Source organism: Mixophyes fleayi, unplaced genomic scaffold (genome assembly GCF_038048845.1).
Source record: "Mixophyes fleayi isolate aMixFle1 unplaced genomic scaffold, aMixFle1.hap1 Scaffold_300, whole genome shotgun sequence".
Classification (NCBI taxonomy): Eukaryota; Metazoa; Chordata; class Amphibia; order Anura; family Limnodynastidae; genus Mixophyes; species Mixophyes fleayi.
This window is the reverse complement of record NW_027447043.1, coordinates 82,501-90,000: the sequence shown is the minus strand read 5'-3', so window position 1 is coordinate 90,000 and position 7,500 is coordinate 82,501. Positions and strand designations below refer to the sequence as shown.

Sequence of the window (7,500 nt, the reverse complement as noted above, 5' to 3'; positions counted from 1 at the left end):
TTGGAAACTAAGCAGGGCCAGGCCTGGTTAGTACTTGGATGGGAGACCACCTGGGAATACCAGGTGCTGTAGGCTTTTTTTTTTTCTCTCTTGTTCCGGCTTCCTTCAATGCTTGTTTTTAGATGTATAAGAGATGTAGGTCAATAGAAAAACAATACCTACAGCCCCACCACCCTGAACAAGCCCAATCTCGTCTGATCTTGGAAGCTAAGCAGGGCTGGGCCTGGTTAGTACTTGGATGGGAGACCACCTGGAAATACCAGTTGCTGTAGGCTTTTTTTTTTTCTCTTGTTCCGGCCTCCTTCAATGCTGGTTTTGAGATGTATAAGAGATGTAGGTCAATAAGAAACCAATACCTACAGCCGCACCACCCTGAACAAGCCTGATCTTGGAAGCTAAGCAGAGCCGGGCCTGGTTAGTACTTGGATGGGAGACCACCTGGGAATACCAGGTGCTGTAGGCCTTTTTTTCTTCTCTCTTGTTCCGGCTTCCTTCAATGCTGGTTTCTAGATGTATAAGAGATGTAGGTCAATAGGAAAACAATACCTACAGCCACACCACCCTGAACAAGCTCTATCTCATCTGATCTTGGACGCTAAGAAGGGCCGGGACTGGTTAGTACTTGGATGGGAGACCACCTGGGAATACCAGGTGCTGTAGGCCTTTTTTTTTCTCTCTTGTTCCGGCTTCCTTCAATGCTGGTTTTGAGATTATAAGAGATGTAGGTCAATACTAAACCAATACCTACAGATACACATCTCTGAACATGCCCAATCTCGTCTGATCTTGGAAGCTAAGCAGGGCTGGGCCTGGTTAGTACTTGGATGGGAGACCACCTGGAAATACCAGGTGCTGTAGGCTTTTTTTTTTCTCTCTTGTTCCGACCTCCTTCAATGCTGGTTTTGAGATGTATAAGAGATGTAGGTCAATAGGAAACCAATACCTACAGCCACACCACCCTGAACAAGCCCAATCTCGTCTGATCTTGAAAGCTAAGCAGGTCCGGGCCTGGTTAGTACTTTTTTTTTTCTCTCTTGTTCTGGCTTCCTTCAATGCTGGTTTTAAAATGTATAAGTGATGTAGGTTATTAGAAAACCAATACCTACAGCCACACCACCCTGGACAAGCCCAATCTTGTCTGATCTTGGAAGCTAAGCAGGGCCGGGCCTGGTTAGTACTTGGATGGGAGACCACCTGGGAATACCAGGTGCTGTAGGCCTTTTTTTTTTTCTCTCTTGTTCCGGCTTCCTGCAATGCTTGTTTTTAGATGTATAAGAGATGTAGGTCAATAGGAAAACAATACCTACAGCCACACCACCCTGAACAAGCCCAATCTCGTCTGATCTTGGAAGCTAAGCAGGGCTGGGCCTGGTTAGTACTTGGGTGGGAGACCACCTGGAAATACCAGTTGCTGTAGGCTTTTTTTTTTTTCTCTTGTTCCGGCCTCCTTCAATGCTGGTTTTGAGATGTATAAGAGATGTAGGTCAATAAGAAACCAATACCTACAGCCACACCACCCTGAACAAGCCTGATCTTGGAAGCTAAGCAGAGCCAGGCCTGGTTAGTACTTGGATGGGAGACCACCTGGGAATACCAGGTGCTGTAGGCCTTTTTTTCTTCTCTCTTGTTCCGGCTTCCTTCAATGCTGGTTTCTAGATGTATAAGAGATGTAGGTCAATAGGAAAACAATACCTACAGCCACACCACCCTCAACAAGCTCTATCTCATCTGATCTTGGACGCTAAGAAGGGCCGGGACTGGTTAGTACTTGGATGGGAGACCACCTGGGAATACCAGGTGCTGTAGGCCTTTTTTTTTCTCTCTTGTTCCGGCTTCCTTCAATGCTGGTTTTGAGATTATAAGAGATGTAGGTCAATACTAAACCAATACCTACAGATACACATCTCTGAACAAGCCCAATCTCGTTTGATCTTGGAAGCTAAGCAGGGCCGGACCTGGTTAGTACTTTGATGGGAGACCACCTGGGAATACCAGGTGCTTTAGGCCTTTTTTTTTTCTCTCTTGTTCCGGCTTCCTTCAATGCTAGTTTTGAGATGTATAAGAGATGTAGGTCAATAGGAAACCAACACCTACAGCCACACCACCCTGAACAAGCCCAATCTCGTCTGATCTTGGAAGCTAAGCAGGGCCGGGCCTGGTTAGTACTTGGATGGGAGACCACCTGGGAATACCAGGTGCTGTAGGCCTTTTTTTTTTCTCTCTTGTTCCGGCTTCCTTCAATGCTGGTTTTTAGATGTATAAGAGATGTAGGTCAATAGGAACACAATACCTACAGCCACACCACCCTGAACAAGCCCAATCTCGTCTGATCTTGGAAGCTAAGCAGAGCCAGGCCTGGTTAGTACTTGGATGTGAGACCACCTGGGAATACCAGGTGCTGTAGGCCCTTTTTTTTTCTCTCTTGTTCCGACTTTCTTCAATGCTGGTTTTGAGATCTATAAGAGATGTAGGTCAATAAGAAACCAATACCTACAGCCACACCACCCTGAACAAGCCCAATCTCGTCTGATCTTGGAAGCTAAGCAGGGCTGGGCCTGGTTAGTACTTGGATGGGAGACCACCTGTAAATACCAGGTGCAGTAGGCTTTTTTTTTTTCTCTCTTGTTCCGGCCTCCTTCAATGCTGGTTTTGAGATGTATAAGAGATATAGGTCAATAGGAAACCAATACCTACAGCCACACCACCCTGAACAAACCCAATCTCGTCTGATCTTGAAAGCTAAGCAGGTCCGGGCCTGGTTAGTACTTTTTTTTTTCTCTCTTGTTCTGGCTTCCTTCAATGCTGGTTTTAAAATGTATAAGTGATGTAGGTTATTAGAAAACCAATACCTACAGCCACACCACCCTGGACAAGCCCAATCTCATCTGATCTTAGAAGCTAAGCAGGGCCGGGCCTGGTTAGTACTTGGATGGGAGACCACCTGGGAATACCAGGTGCTGTAGGCTTTTTTTTTTTCTCTCTTGTTCCGGCTTCCTTCAATGCTTGTTTTTAGATGTATAAGAGATGTAGGTCAATAGAAAAACAATACCTACAGCCACACCACCCTGAACAAGCCCAATCTCGTCTGATCTTGGAAGCTAAGCAGGGCTGGGCCTGGTTAGTACTTGGATGGGAGACCACCTGAAAATACCAGTTGCTGTAGGCTTTTTTTTTTTCTCTTGTTCCGGCCTCCTTCAATGCTGGTTTTGAGATGTATAAGAGATGTAGGTCAATAAGAAACCAATACCTACAGCCGCACCACCCTGAACAAGCCTGATCTTGGAAGCTAAGCAGAGCCGGGCCTGGTTAGTACTTGGATGGGAGACCACCTGGGAATACCAGGTGCTGTAGGCCTTTTTTTCTTCTCTCTTGTTCCGGCTTCCTTCAATGCTGGTTTCTAGATGTATAAGAGATGTAGGTCAATAGGAAAACAATACCTACAGCCACACCACCCTGAACAAGCTCTATCTCATCTGATCTTGGACGCTAAGAAGGGCCAGGACTGGTTAGTACTTGGATGGGAGACCACCTGGGAATACCAGGTGCTGTAGGCCTTTTTTTTTTCTCTCTTGTTCCGGCTTCCTTCAATGCTGGTTTTGAGATTATAAGAGATGTAGGTCAATACTAAACCAATACCTACAGATACACATCTCTGAACATGCCCAATCTCGTCTGATCTTGGAAGCTAAGCAGGGCTGGGCCTGGTTAGTACTTGGATGGGAGACCACCTGGGAATACCAGGTGCTGTAGGCCTTTTTTTTTCTCTCTTGTTCCGGCTTCCTTCAATGCTGGTTTTGAGATTATAAGAGATGTAGGTCAATACTAAACCAATACCTACAGATACACATCTCTGAACAAGCCCAATCTCGTTTGATCTTGGAAGCTAAGCAGTGCCGGACCTGGTTAGTACTTTGATGGGAGACCACCTGGGAATACCAGGTGCTTTAGGCCTTTTTTTTTTCTCTCTTGTTCCGGCTTCCTTCAATGCTGGTTTTGAGATGTATAAGAGATGTAGGTCAATAGGAAACCAATACCTACAGCCACACCACCCTGAACAAGCCCAATCTCGTCTGATCTTGGAAGCTAAGCAGGGCCGGGCCTGGTTAGTACTTGGATGGGAGACCACCTGGGAATACCAGGTGCTGTAAGCCTTTTTTTTTTCTCTCTTGTTCCGGCTTCCTTCAATGCTGGTTTTTAGATGTATAAGAGATGTAGGTCAATAGGAACACAATACCTACAGCCACACCACCCTGAACAAGCCCAATCTCGTCTGATCTTGGAAGCTACGCAGAGCCAGGCCTGGTTAGTACTTGGATGTGAGACCACCTGGGAATACCAGGTGCTGTAGGCCCTTTTTTTTTCTCTCTTGTTCCGACTTTCTTCAATGCTGGTTTTGAGATCTATAAGAGATGTAGGTCAATAAGAAACCAATACCTACAGCCACACCACCCTGAACAAGCCCAATCTCATCTGATCTTGGAAGCTAAGCAGGGCTGGGCCTGGTTAGTACTTGGATGGGAGACCACCTGTAGATACCAGGTGCAGTAGGCTTTTTTTTTTTCTCTCTTGTTCCGGCCTCCTTCAATGCTGGTTTTGAGATGTATAAGAGATATAGGTCAATAGGAAACCAATACCTACAGCCACACCACCCTGAACAAGCCCAATCTCATCTGATCTTGAAAGCTAAGCAGGTCCGGGCCTGGTTAGTACTTTTTTTTTTCTCTCTTGTTCTGGCTTCCTTCAATGCTGGTTTTAAAATGTATAAGTGATGTAGGTTATTAGAAAACCAATACCTACAGCCACACCACCCTGGACAAGCCCAATCTCGTCTGATCTTGGAAGCTAAGCAGGGCCGGGCCTGGTTAGTACTTGGATGGGAGACCACCTGGGAATACCAGGTGCTGTAGGCTTTTTTTTTTTCTCTCTTGTTCCGGCTTCCTTCAATGCTTGTTTTTAGATGTATAAGAGATGTAGGTCAATAGAAAAACAATACCTACAGCCACACCACCCTGAACAAGCCCAATCTCGTCTGATCTTGGAAGCTAAGCAGGGCTGGGCCTGGTTAGTACTTGGATGGGAGACCACCTGGAAATACCAGTTGCTGTAGGCTTTTTTTTTTTTCTCTTGTTCCGGCCTCCTTCAATGCTGGTTTTGAGATGTATAAGAGATGTAGGTCAATAAGAAACCAATACCTACAGCCGCACCACCCTGAACAAGCCTGATCTTGGAAGCTAAGCAGAGCCGGGCCTGGTTAGTACTTGGATGGGAGACCACCTGGGAATACCAGGTGCTGTAGGCCTTTTTTTCTTCTCTCTTGTTCCGGCTTCCTTCAATGCTGGTTTCTAGATGTATAAGAGATGTAGGTCAATAGGAAAACAATACCTACAGCCACACCACCCTGAACAAGCTCTATCTCATCTGATCTTGGACGCTAAGAAGGGCCAGGACTGGTTAGTACTTGGATGGGAGACCACCTGGGAATACCAGGTGCTGTAGGCCTTTTTTTTTTCTCTCTTGTTCCGGCTTCCTTCAATGCTGGTTTTGAGATTATAAGAGATGTAGGTCAATACTAAACCAATACCTACAGATACACATCTCTGAACATGCCCAATCTCGTCTGATCTTGGAAGCTAAGCAGGGCTGGGCCTGGTTAGTACTTGGATGGGAGACCACCTGGAAATACCAGGTGCTGTAGGCTTTTTTTTTTCTCTCTTGTTCCGACCTCCTTCAATGCTGGTTTTGAGATGTATAAGAGATGTAGGTCAATAGGAAACCAATACCTACAGCCACACCACCCTGAACAAGCCCAATCTCGTCTGATCTTGAAAGCTAAGCAGGTCCGGGCCTGGTTAGTACTTTTTTTTTTCTCTCTTGTTCTGGCTTCCTTCAATGCTGGTTTTAAAATGTATAAGTGATGTAGGTTATTAGAAAACCAATACCTACAGCCACACCACCCTGGACAAGCCCAATCTCGTCTGATCTTGGAAGCTAAGCAGGGCCGGGCCTGGTTAGTACTTGGATGGGAGACCACCTGGGAATACCAGGTGCTGTAGGCTTTTTTTTTTTTCTCTCTTGTTCCGGCTTCCTTCAATGCTAGTTTTTAGATGTATAAGAGATGTAGGTCAATAGGAAAACAATACCAACAGCCACACCACCCTGAACAAGCCCAATCTCGTCTGATCTTGGAAGCTAAGCAGGGCTGGGTCTGGTTAGTACTTGGATGGGAGACCACCTGGAAATACCAGTTGCTGTAGGCTTTTTTTTTTTTCTCTTGTTCCGGCCTCCTTCAATGCTGGTTTTGAGATGTATAAGAGATGTAGGTCAATAAGAAACCAATACCTACAGCCACACCACCCTGAACAAGCCTGATCTTGGAAGCTAAGCAGAGCCGGGCCTGGTTAGTACTTGGATGGGAGACCACCTGGGAATACCAGGTGCTGTAGGCCTTTTTTTCTTTTCTCTTGTTCCGGCTTCCTTCAATGCTGGTTTCTAGATGTATAAGAGATGTAGGTCAATAGGAAAACAATACCTACAGCCACACCACCCTGACCAAGCTCTATCTCATCTGATCTTGGACGCTAAGAAGGGCCGGGACTGGTTAGTACTTGGATGGGAGACCACCTGGGAATACCAGGTGCTGTAGGCCTTTTTTTTTCTCTCTTGTTCCGGCTTCCTTCAATGCTGGTTTTGAGATTATAAGAGATGTAGGTCAATACTAAACCAATACCTACAGATACACATCTCTGAACAAGCCCAATCTCGTTTGATCTTGGAAGCTAAGCAGGGCCGGACCTGGTTAGTACTTTGATGGGAGACCACCTGGGAATACCAGGTGCTTTAGGCCTTTTTTTTTTCTCTCTTGTTCCGGCTTCCTTCAATGCTGGTTTTGAGATGTATAAGAGATGTAGGTCAATAGGAAACCAATACCTACAGCCACACCACCCTGAACAAGCCCAATCTCGTCTGATCTTGGAAGCTAAGCAGGGCCGGGCCTGGTTAGTACTTGGATGGGAGACCACCTGGGAATACCAGGTGCTGTAAGCCTTTTTTTTTTCTCTCTTGTTCCGGCTTCCTTCAATGCTGGTTTTTAGATGTATAAGAGATGTAGGTCAATAGGAAAACAATACCTACAGCCACACCACCCTGAACAAGCCCAATCTCGTCTGATCTTGGAAGCTAAGCAGAGCCAGGCCTGGTTAGTACTTGGATGTGAGACCACCTGGGAATACCAGGTGCTGTAGGCCCTTTTTTTTTCTCTCTTGTTCCGACTTTCTTCAATGCTGGTTTTGAGATCTATAAGAGATGTAGGTCAATAAGAAACCAATACCTACATCCACACCACCCTGAACAAGCCCAATCTCGTCTGATCTTGGAAGCTAAGCAGGGCTGGGCCTGGTTAGTACTTGGATGGGAGACCACCTGGAAATACCAGGTGCAGTAGGCTTTTTTTTTTTCTCTCTTGTTCCGGCCTCCTTCAATGCTGGTTTTGAGATGTATAAG

The 7,500-nt window shown here is 45.9% G+C and overlaps 8 non-coding genes and 27 pseudogenes across 8 annotated transcripts in view; all 35 read left to right on the top strand.

Annotated features, from left to right (window-relative positions):
• Window positions 1–75, top strand: part of LOC142128098 (5S ribosomal RNA) — a 119-nt gene extending 44 nt beyond the window's left edge. Inside the window, exon 1 of the ribosomal RNA XR_012685553.1 lies at window positions 1–75. This exon is cut by the window's left edge and continues 44 nt beyond it. This is a non-coding gene — a ribosomal RNA (5S ribosomal RNA).
• An 81-nt stretch (window positions 76–156) lies between these two features.
• On the top strand, window positions 157–275 carry LOC142128257 (5S ribosomal RNA; annotated as a pseudogene).
• Window positions 276–354: 79 nt separating this feature from the next.
• LOC142128475 (5S ribosomal RNA) lies at window positions 355–463 on the top strand (annotated as a pseudogene).
• An 81-nt stretch (window positions 464–544) lies between these two features.
• Window positions 545–663, top strand: LOC142128364 (5S ribosomal RNA; annotated as a pseudogene).
• A 79-nt stretch (window positions 664–742) lies between these two features.
• Window positions 743–861, top strand: LOC142128327 (5S ribosomal RNA; annotated as a pseudogene).
• A 239-nt stretch (window positions 862–1,100) lies between these two features.
• Window positions 1,101–1,219, top strand: LOC142128059 (5S ribosomal RNA). The gene has a single exon (XR_012685517.1). It is a non-coding gene; the product is annotated as a 5S ribosomal RNA (ribosomal RNA).
• An 82-nt stretch (window positions 1,220–1,301) lies between these two features.
• LOC142128208 (5S ribosomal RNA) lies at window positions 1,302–1,420 on the top strand (annotated as a pseudogene).
• An 80-nt stretch (window positions 1,421–1,500) lies between these two features.
• LOC142128487 (5S ribosomal RNA) lies at window positions 1,501–1,609 on the top strand (annotated as a pseudogene).
• Window positions 1,610–1,690: 81 nt separating this feature from the next.
• On the top strand, window positions 1,691–1,809 carry LOC142128377 (5S ribosomal RNA; annotated as a pseudogene).
• A 79-nt stretch (window positions 1,810–1,888) lies between these two features.
• Window positions 1,889–2,007, top strand: LOC142128463 (5S ribosomal RNA; annotated as a pseudogene).
• Window positions 2,008–2,088: 81 nt separating this feature from the next.
• On the top strand, window positions 2,089–2,207 carry LOC142128191 (5S ribosomal RNA). Its single transcript, XR_012685584.1, has one exon. It is a non-coding gene; the product is annotated as a 5S ribosomal RNA (ribosomal RNA).
• An 81-nt stretch (window positions 2,208–2,288) lies between these two features.
• On the top strand, window positions 2,289–2,407 carry LOC142128297 (5S ribosomal RNA; annotated as a pseudogene).
• Window positions 2,408–2,488: 81 nt separating this feature from the next.
• Window positions 2,489–2,607, top strand: LOC142128201 (5S ribosomal RNA; annotated as a pseudogene).
• Window positions 2,608–2,847: 240 nt separating this feature from the next.
• Window positions 2,848–2,966, top strand: LOC142128046 (5S ribosomal RNA). The gene has a single exon (XR_012685505.1). It is a non-coding gene; the product is annotated as a 5S ribosomal RNA (ribosomal RNA).
• An 81-nt stretch (window positions 2,967–3,047) lies between these two features.
• Window positions 3,048–3,166, top strand: LOC142128212 (5S ribosomal RNA; annotated as a pseudogene).
• Window positions 3,167–3,245: 79 nt separating this feature from the next.
• On the top strand, window positions 3,246–3,354 carry LOC142128474 (5S ribosomal RNA; annotated as a pseudogene).
• Window positions 3,355–3,435: 81 nt separating this feature from the next.
• Window positions 3,436–3,554, top strand: LOC142128444 (5S ribosomal RNA; annotated as a pseudogene).
• Window positions 3,555–3,634: 80 nt separating this feature from the next.
• LOC142128239 (5S ribosomal RNA) lies at window positions 3,635–3,753 on the top strand (annotated as a pseudogene).
• A 79-nt stretch (window positions 3,754–3,832) lies between these two features.
• Window positions 3,833–3,951, top strand: LOC142128466 (5S ribosomal RNA; annotated as a pseudogene).
• An 81-nt stretch (window positions 3,952–4,032) lies between these two features.
• On the top strand, window positions 4,033–4,151 carry LOC142128037 (5S ribosomal RNA). Its single transcript, XR_012685497.1, has one exon. It is a non-coding gene; the product is annotated as a 5S ribosomal RNA (ribosomal RNA).
• An 81-nt stretch (window positions 4,152–4,232) lies between these two features.
• LOC142128402 (5S ribosomal RNA) lies at window positions 4,233–4,351 on the top strand (annotated as a pseudogene).
• Window positions 4,352–4,432: 81 nt separating this feature from the next.
• On the top strand, window positions 4,433–4,551 carry LOC142128268 (5S ribosomal RNA; annotated as a pseudogene).
• Window positions 4,552–4,791: 240 nt separating this feature from the next.
• On the top strand, window positions 4,792–4,910 carry LOC142128252 (5S ribosomal RNA). The gene has a single exon (XR_012685589.1). It is a non-coding gene; the product is annotated as a 5S ribosomal RNA (ribosomal RNA).
• Window positions 4,911–4,991: 81 nt separating this feature from the next.
• On the top strand, window positions 4,992–5,110 carry LOC142128186 (5S ribosomal RNA; annotated as a pseudogene).
• Window positions 5,111–5,190: 80 nt separating this feature from the next.
• Window positions 5,191–5,299, top strand: LOC142128472 (5S ribosomal RNA; annotated as a pseudogene).
• An 81-nt stretch (window positions 5,300–5,380) lies between these two features.
• On the top strand, window positions 5,381–5,499 carry LOC142128443 (5S ribosomal RNA; annotated as a pseudogene).
• Window positions 5,500–5,579: 80 nt separating this feature from the next.
• On the top strand, window positions 5,580–5,698 carry LOC142128325 (5S ribosomal RNA; annotated as a pseudogene).
• Window positions 5,699–5,937: 239 nt separating this feature from the next.
• LOC142128240 (5S ribosomal RNA) lies at window positions 5,938–6,056 on the top strand. Its single transcript, XR_012685588.1, has one exon. It is a non-coding gene; the product is annotated as a 5S ribosomal RNA (ribosomal RNA).
• An 82-nt stretch (window positions 6,057–6,138) lies between these two features.
• On the top strand, window positions 6,139–6,257 carry LOC142128226 (5S ribosomal RNA; annotated as a pseudogene).
• Window positions 6,258–6,337: 80 nt separating this feature from the next.
• LOC142128455 (5S ribosomal RNA) lies at window positions 6,338–6,446 on the top strand (annotated as a pseudogene).
• Window positions 6,447–6,527: 81 nt separating this feature from the next.
• Window positions 6,528–6,646, top strand: LOC142128406 (5S ribosomal RNA; annotated as a pseudogene).
• Window positions 6,647–6,725: 79 nt separating this feature from the next.
• On the top strand, window positions 6,726–6,844 carry LOC142128462 (5S ribosomal RNA; annotated as a pseudogene).
• An 81-nt stretch (window positions 6,845–6,925) lies between these two features.
• On the top strand, window positions 6,926–7,044 carry LOC142128036 (5S ribosomal RNA). The gene has a single exon (XR_012685496.1). It is a non-coding gene; the product is annotated as a 5S ribosomal RNA (ribosomal RNA).
• An 81-nt stretch (window positions 7,045–7,125) lies between these two features.
• LOC142128296 (5S ribosomal RNA) lies at window positions 7,126–7,244 on the top strand (annotated as a pseudogene).
• Window positions 7,245–7,325: 81 nt separating this feature from the next.
• On the top strand, window positions 7,326–7,444 carry LOC142128242 (5S ribosomal RNA; annotated as a pseudogene).
• Window positions 7,445–7,500: the final 56 nt, after the last annotated feature.